The following is a 9,589-nucleotide window of genomic DNA, read 5'->3' on the forward strand; positions in this document are numbered from 1 at the left end:
CCTGGAGCTATTGCACCAATAGCAGGGTTGTTACGGTCGCGCGGATTTCGCGATTTTCGCGCGGTTTCTGCTTAATTGTTTCACATTTGTGGACCATTTGCTCAAAAAGCAAAGCTCAATTTTATGAAAGCCCAAAAAATTAAAGATGGCCGAACGTTTCAGCAATTGGTTGAGTTGGCCGAATTGATGTTTTTTCACCTTGGTAAAACTCTCCGATCTCGAGTTAGGCAAAAAAAGAAACGAAGAAGGAAAAGTTAAAACGTTTATCTAGTGCTGGACCCGACGGGATTCCATCTGTGGTAATAAGAAATTGTTCTAATAGTTTATTGGTTCCACTGTTCAAAATTTTCGATTGCTCTTTGCATTCTGGAATTATTCGAGAAATATAGAAGAAATCCTATATGTTTCCAGTTTACAAACGTATCAAACTACCGTGGAATTGCTGCTTTGTGCACTGTATCGAAATTGTTTGGAATTAAAGTTCTGGATTTTATAACATACTAGCTGAATGACTCGGCGTTGCTCGGGAATTTTTCGGAAGAAAAGGTCGAACAAAATTCCCGAAGTTGTCCTACTTAGTGTAATACTATGAGCAGTTTTATGTTGCTATTCAATCGATTTTTCCTTACACTTCCCATGTTTGAGGCACTTGCTGCACTCCCTCTCCCTTAAAATAACCGTTTAATCTACATTGACATAAAAGTAGTATCTGTATTTGTCAAGATGCATCGTTTATCGTAGAATAAATTTTATATTGAACTCCCCTTTTATTAGTGAACTTACTACAGCTCTCCTCCATGATAACCCTTATGACCACCTCTTAATAGTGTACGAAGTATCCGTGCTCTTCGAAAAGTATCGATTAATTCACTAAAATTAACAATAGCAGAACTGCTTAATTCAAATTACCGATAGCAATACTATCTAGCACAATCTTGACATTCTTGCCCCTCTCTTATTTTATAAAAAATTCAATATGAAAATTGATTTTCAAGATCTCCTTCTCCTAATCTGAATCCACCCCCCCATCTTGTTTGACGACGAATAAGAAAATGTTACAATAAACCTTTGACTTGAATATCTAAGCTTGTCGTGACCACCTCTGAATAGTAAAAAGTACCTGTGCCAAGTTTGGCGATAATTTACTGAGTTGTTATGAAACTTTGCTTCCCCCTCCCCCACCCCACTCTCCCCACCATAGAATATCCAACCTAGTTAAGTGTGGTGAGTTTGAGTTGTTTTGGAGTTACGTTCGATTATATTAACAATTTGAACTTTGCTCCTCCCTTGGATGAGACCCTTACTTTATCCACTTCCAGTTTCTGCTTAGGATCATCTGAAGCGCAAATAATATCTGTACTCAGCAAGAAGTATCGTTTTATGGAAAGTTCTATAAACTCCACATTAAACTTCCTTTTTTAGAGTCACTGATTATATCAACCCCCACAAATATCCTTAAAACCATATTTGAGGTTTTCAAAATGTATGTATGGTTTTTAAAAAGTATCAATTCTCTTTAAATAAGATAAATTTCGACATGGCCTCCTCAAATTAAGAACGCTTGCTACACACTCTCTCCCCTGAGAATGTCCTAATGATCATCTCTGAAGAGCAAGAAGTACCTATGCCAAATTTGATTGCAATACGTTCAGTAGTTTTGGAGTTATGCCGTTAGAAACATTACACCCCTTTTTTAAAGGCACTTGCTACATCCACCCCCCGTAAAGTCATATCTAATGTATGCAAAATGTTTCTATGGTCTTCAAAACGTATCGATTCTCGTCAAGTTGTATGAGTTTTTTCATAACCCCCTCCTGTAAATTACATTTACTACGCTCCCTCCCCTATAAAAATGCTCCCTAAACCATCTCTGAAATGCGAGTAGTACCTGTGCCAAGATTGGTGGCAATCGGTTCAGTAGTTCCGAAGTTATAACGTTACAAACATACAAACTTACATCGATTTCTTTCTTTCTATAAATATCTTCTAGTTACCTTTGAGTTACATATGCATATGTGCTTGTAATGTACTTGTATTGTTATGTATGTGTGCTTGTACTTGGTACTTCCTTGTTTCATTCGATCTACAATATTTTTGAATTCAATGGCTATAAACACTTGTTACTTCCTCCTCGTTATAAAGATTTTAAGACATCATTATTTCCACGTAATTGCTAAAAGTTTTCCATCTGATAATGATTATTTTATAACGAAAGGCTGTTTATCATCAATAATAATAATAATAATAATAATAATAATAATAATAATAATAATAATAATAATAATAATAATAATAATAATAATAATAATAATAATAATAATAATAATAATAATAATAATAATAATAATAATAATAATAATAATAATAATAATAATAATAATAATAATAATAATAATAATAATAGTAATAATAATAATAATAATAATAATAATTAATAAGGATCTTAGGCCTTATCGTAGAGATCAAAAATATCTTTAAAATACTTAAATCATCACGCTCATTTATGATATTGATCCACTTTGCGCGAACAAATGCTTTTAACTAAGAAAAACATGAAATACGTGCGAGATATACATCAATTTCATTCCGTCGCCATCTTGAATTTTTCCACCAGCATCGCTTGCCAGCATGAAATTTAGGACGATCAAAAATTTTCATGCTGGCAAGCGTTTACATTATGCTGGTAGCGTGCTGGCAGCCAGCAGAAGTGTAAACGGGACAAAAATCAAAGCAACGGGTCGTGAAATCATTCTTTTTATTGTCCCAACTAACCTCAATTAGTAGAATACGTGAGCTCATTCTTAATGCACAGTAATTATTCATTTTTATTTTTGTAAAAGTGATAAGACGAAAACGGTAGACGACATTGAATACAAAAAGAAATTTCAGTACTGGATTAGAAATTCTAATTACGCACTGTCACCCATCGATAATGCCAGGTAACGATGTGCTCGAATGACTTATGTAAGCTTTTTCAATCAATAGCAGTTTTCCTTTTGTTTTATAGTTGAAATTTTTTTTATTCAAGAATATAATGTTTAAGGCACACTGCTTAAGCTCTAAGATGCCAAGGGCTTTTACTAATTTAAAATTTACGACTAACTTAAAACTAGGGTTGTATCATTAAGTAATGTCATATTTGGGTCGCAGTGGTTGACTTTGGCAGATCCAGCCTTCATGTGGTGATCGGCCGGTGAATTGAATATTTCATGAGAGTCTTCCATATGGCGTTGGTGAATATTCATGTTGGCCGCATTCTTCGGTCCGTGTGGGTCCGCGGGAAACACCCCCAGGTTACGAATACCCGGCGGGTGGCCCGCATGCTGTTGATAAGTTTCCGTGGGCGATGATGGTGTTGTTACAGAAGAAAATGAAAAAAAAAATATAACGAAGTAAATATTGCGGAAAACGGAGTAAAAAGGGGATATGGGAATGAAATGACTAAAACGACAGAGATCTAATTAGTTGACATCGAGATGGTGAAGAGACGGGGAGGGGGGAAGCGAAGGTTAGTGACAGCAAAAAGATCTTGTTAGTTCCGATGAAGATGGTGGACAGATGAGGAATCGGGATAATCGGCGGAAGTTAGTGTCGAACCTGCAGTTGAGAAATAATTCTTAGCCACAGTTGAAACAACGTCGATAAATAGGAGGAACTTTCTAAGCCAGATGTAACAGATTACACTTGTATATTAATGTGTTTGAGAAACTGGTATATGAGAAGCATATATGAACTATCCCGACTCGCCAACACATCCCGAACCGGAACCTCAGTCGGTCTACCTCGGGCCCTGAGGGATTCCAATAGCTCCGATCTGGCGTCGCGATACTCTACGCACGACCACACGACATGCTCGATGTCCTGATAACCGTCGCCACAGGTGCAGAGCCCGTTCTCCACGATCCCGATACGCCGGAGATGTGCGTTGAATGTATAGTGATTTGACATGAGTCGTGACATAACGCGAATGAAATCACGACTCACGTTCATCCCCTTGAACCAAGGTTTCGTCGATACCTTAGGGATAATGGAGTGTAGCCATCGTCCCAGTTCGTCATTGCTCCATGAAGTTTGCCAACTTTCGAGAGTTTTCTGACGAGAGATACTGAAAAATTCATTGAAGCAGATTGGTCTTTCATAAATATCACCTTCTAATGCGCCCACTTTAGCCAATGAGTCTGCCTTTTCATTGCCCGGAATGGAACAATGCGAAGGGACCCAGACTAACGATATTAAATAAGACCGTTCAGATAAAGTACTCAAATGTTCCCGTATTTTCCCCAGGAAATAAGGGGGATACTTTCCTGGCTTCATTGCTCGGAGAGCTTCTATTGAGCTTAGATTGTCCGTGACAATGAAGTAATGGTCTTTGGGCAACGTTTCAATGATCTCGAGGGTGTACTGAATAGCAGCTAATTCTGCGACGTAAACTGAAGCCGGATCACTGAGTTTGTAAGAAGCGGTGATGTTTTGATTGAAGATGCCGAAGCCTGTGGACTCGTTGATGTTTGATCCGTCAGTGTAAAACACCTTTTCACAGTTGACTGTTCTAAATTTATTATAAAAAATATTTGGGGCCACTTGAGGGCGCACGTGAGCCGGAATTCCACGAATTTCTTCTCTCATGGATGTGTCGAAAAACACAGTAGAATCAGAAGTATCCAAGAAATGAGCACGGTTGGAAACAAACAAAGAAGGATTAATATTCTGAGCCATGTAATCAAAATACAAGGACATAAAACGGGTTTGAGAATTAAGCTCAACTAACCTTTCGAAATTTTCAATCACCAGAGGATTCAAAATGTCGCATCGAATGAGCAAACGATATGAGAGATCCCAGAACCGGTTTTTCAATGGGAGAACACCCGCCAGCACTTCGAGGCTCATCGTATGAGTCGATTGCATGCAACCCAAGGCAATACGCAAACAACGATACTGAATTCTTTCCAGCATGATGAAATGAGTGTTCGCCGCGGATCGGAAGCCAAAGCATCCGTATTCCATCACGGACAATATCGTTGTTTGGTACAGCCTGATCAGGTCTCCTGGATGGGCACCCCACCACGACCCGGTTATTGTACGAAGGAAGTTGATTCTTTGTTGGCATTTTCTTTTCAGATACCTAATGTGACATCCCCAGGTGCCTTTGGAGTCGAACCAGACCTCGAGATATTTAAATGTGAAGACCTGAGCTATGGTTTCACCCCCTAGTTGAAGCTGTAATTGTGCTGGTTCTCGCTTTCTCGAAAATACAACCAGCTCAGTTTTCTCCGTAGAGAATTCGATACCCATTTGAAGAGCCCATGTGGATAAGTTGACAAGAGTATCTTGTAACGGCCCTTGCAGATTGCCAGCTTTGGGTCCTATAATAGACACAACGCTGTCGTCGGCAAGTTGTCTTAGCGTGCAAGATGTGTTGATACATTTATCGATGTCGTTTACGTAAAAATTGTATAGAAGGGGGCTTAAGCATGAGCCCTGAGGAAGACCCATGTAACTGAATCGTATTGTCGACAAATCACCATGCGCGAAATACATGTGTTTCTCAGACAATAGATTATGTAAAAAGTTGTTCAAAACTGGCGAAAGACCATGCTGATGCAGCTTCTCAGATAGGATATTTATAGAAACTGAGTCAAAAGCCCCCTTAATGTCAAGGAAAACTGACGCCATTTGTTCTTTACGAGCAAATGCCATTTGAATTTCTGTTGAGAGCAACGCAAGACAATCGTTCGTTCCTTTGCCCCTGCGGAAACCAAATTGTGTATCTGAAAGTAAGCCATTAGTTTCGACCCAATTGTCTAGACGGAAAAGAATCATTTTTTCGAACAATTTCCGGATACAGGAAAGCATAGCAATCGGCCGATACGAATTGTGATCGGAGGCTGATTTTCCTGGTTTTTGAATGGCGATCACTTTCACTTGTCTCCAGTCATGTGGAACAATGTTGTCCTCAAGGAACTTATTGAATAAACTCAACAAGCGCCTTTTGGCGGGGTCTGGCAGATTTTTCAACAAGTTGAATTTTATTCTGTCTAATCCCGGGGCTTTATTGTTACATGACAAGAGTGCAAGTGAGAGCTCTACCATCGAAAACGGTGTTTCGTTTGTATTTGGTGTCGCGGCGCGGGTGATCTTCTGTTCCGGAACAGAGTCTGGGCATACTTTTTTAGCGAAATCGAATATCCAGCGGTTGGAATATTCCTCGCTTTCATTCGTGGTGTTATGATTGCGCATTCGTCGGGCTGTGTTCCAAAGAGTACTCATAGATGTTTCTTTCGTTAAGCCGTCTATAAACCGACGCCAGTAACTGCGTTTCTTAGCTCTAATCAAGTTTTTAATTTTAACGTCTAACGCCGCGTAATTCCGGTAATTATCAGGTGTTCCATTTTTTCTGAATATTTTGTACGCGGAGGCTCTCCCCGCGTTTAAATTTGTGCACTCTTTGTCCCACCACGGGTTGGGAGGACGGATGTTAGTTTTCGCGCCGGGTACACGTTTCGTCTGAGCTTGAGTCGCGGTGTCGAGAATCAAGCCAGCCAAAAACGTGTACTCTTCCTCCGGAGGAAGTTGTTGAGTTCTTTCAAGTTTCTCAGATATCGAGGTCGCATAGCTATTCCAATCAATATTTCGTGTGAGGTCATACGAAACATTGATTGTCTTCGATGGTTTTGAGCCGCTGGTGATTGATATTACGATCGGTAGATGATCGCTACCGTGGGGATCAGGAATTACCTCCCACGTGCAATCCAACCGTAGCGATGTCGAGCAAAGGGATAAATCCAGCGCACTTGGTCTTGCTGGTGGTGCAGGAATCCGTGTCATTTCTCCCGTATTCAAGATTGTCATATTGAAGTTGTCGCAAATATCATGGATCATAGCTGATCTGTTATCGTCGTGAAGACAGCCCCATCCCGTACCGTGTGAGTTAAAGTCTCCTAAAACCAACGTCGGTGCAGGAAGGAGCTCTACGATATCACTGAGCCACCGATGCCCAACCGAGGCTCTTGGGGGAATGTAGATGGAAGCAATGCAAAGGTCCTTACCTTTGATTGTAACATGACATGCGACAACTTCAATACCTGGTATCGAGGGGAGGTTAATGCGATAGAAAGAATAGCACTTTTTGATCCCCAAAAGTACTCCTCCATAGGGATTATCTCGATCCAGACGAATAATGTTAAAATCGTGAAAGTTTAAGGGTATTTCAGAAGTTAGCCAAGTTTCGCACAATGCAAATGCGTCACATTTCAGATTGTTTACTAGAAATTTAAATGAATCTATTTTTGGGATAATACTTCTGCAATTCCACTGTAAAACAGTGATTAGATCCGTGACCTCGGTGGATGATTTAGCCATCGAAAGATACAATCGCTGAAAGAAGGGGCCAATTTGCAGTCAACTGCTTCAAATATGTTTTTACTGTTGGCATGAAAGCAATTAAAATGCTTCTAAGAGGGTCTGAAATATTGAAAGTTGTAAAAATCCAGTCCACAACATCAGAGAACTTTATAAGTCCAGCACCTAGTTGGTTCTCTGGTGAATTTTCAGGGACGCTTGGGGATTTTTTAGTCCCTGGAAGCGGTGGGAATTCCATCTCGGAATTGAGTTTTCCGAGACCAGGAGCTTTTTGCTTCGGTGATTTTTCCCGATTCCCGTTAGCTGTAACTTTTCGAAGCCCTTCGGAAGACACCTTCGAACCCTTACTAGGTAGCTTATGAGAAGATTTATTCATTCTTTTCCTACAGCTATGAGGGACCGCTGAAGATGGACCTTCCAAAGGGTCGTCAGAATCGCTCTCGTCAGTTGACAAGCAGGCATATGGATTCGTTGCCTGTTTAGGAGGGGTGGCACTCTTAACCATCTCGGCAAAGGAACGCTTGGAGTGTTCCTTCAGGGAACGCTTCATCCGATCTCCTCGCAGTTTGTAAGCGGGACAGTCAGAGAGGTCATGCGGACCCTCCTTACAGTAGAGACACTTTTCAGCATCCTTACCGCAAGAGCCGTCCGCATGAGCTTCCCCACAGTTAGCACAACGTGGCTTATTGCTGCAATGAGTAGCTGTATGCCCCAGTTGTTTGCAATTGGTACAATTCATTATCCGGGGTACAAATAAACGAACAGGCAAACGAACCCGGTCCAAGAGGATGTAGTTGGGCAAAGCAGTGCCGGCGAAGGTCACACGATAAGAATCTGATTAGGGATAAGACTTTGTTCCATCCCCGGCGATCGATACTGAATGCAATCGCTTGCAATCCAGTATCTTGACATTCTTAAGTGAGGGGTCTTTAAAACAACCCGCCCCGTACTTAAGAATATCCTCGCAAGTCAAACTCGAATCGGTGACCACACCGTCGATTTCGACTTCACGAGCTGGCACGTAGACGCGGTACTCCAGCGTAAAAGGATCCTTTTGAACAAGCTCATTAGCCTGTTTTGAGCTGGTAAACAGGACCCTGAGCTTGTCTGGCCGTATTCTATCTATACTTTTTATGGTATTATATCGCGAATTCAGGTCCCGCGATATTTTTAAAATATTCAGTTTTTTTTCCTTTGATTTGGTCCGGAAATAGACCGCGTAAGGCCCGGCCGGTAGTGCGAGCCCATCAGGATAGCTCTTTATGCGGGACTTTTTACTGACAAGGGAAGTCTCCATTTGAACATCGGGAGCGGGGGGGGGCAGGATTTAAAATAGGCATAGCGGAACTACTTCCGCGCAAAAACAAATGATTCGGGGGGAAATATAATGGTCAAATAAAGAAATAAAAATAAACGACGTAAAGGTACTTAACTAAGATCCAACGGGGGACACCAAGCTGGACTTCGTCGATCGGCGTATCGCCGCTTTGATGGTGTGCAAAAAACCTCCGAGAGGAAAAGGCACACTTATTTATAATCCTCACACAATGGCCGCTTGTTTATAATCCTCACACTTGGCCTTGATCGGCGAAACAATAATCGGCTAACGGTACCGTTTCGATCGACCGCTCGCAATAAGGCACTGTTCTATTATATAATGCGAAAAAAAAAACCTCTCAGAGGAAAAAGCACTATTGTCTATCACACAATATCGTCCGACCACTTTATCACACACACACAACTGGTTTTCAATGCTTTCGCAGTAAATCCAAATCACGTCCGTTCGCTCGAAAGGTTGAAACGGCAATGATAGTTGAAATTGATAAACGCGTGATGTTCAAGGTTTGGCGGAAAACCGAGGGCGATCAAGGTAAAAAGTTGCATGAAGTGAATCAAACGGTTCTGAAGGCTTACGGTATTTGTTCAGAGGATATGCCTGACATTGCTATAGAAATCGAAAAAAATATTTCTGCAATGTGCAAATACTTCAATAAGTTATGGAATAGATATCATCGAATAAAATCTCGAGTTTTTAGCTGTAATTATTTTGACAAGTCGTTCAAATTGCCTAACCATATTTTAAATAGAATTGCATCATATTCTGTACATGTTAGTCGCGGAAGAAAGGTTTTATCATTTGAGAATAGTTCAAATAAAATGAAGCGTTCTAAAACTGCAATTTAAGGAGCAAACTATTCAACTGAAGAATTAGCGTTCGCGACACAAATGA

The sequence above is a fragment of the Malaya genurostris genome, chromosome 3 (assembly GCF_030247185.1).
Source record: "Malaya genurostris strain Urasoe2022 chromosome 3, Malgen_1.1, whole genome shotgun sequence".
NCBI lineage: Eukaryota > Metazoa > Arthropoda > Insecta > Diptera > Culicidae > Malaya > Malaya genurostris.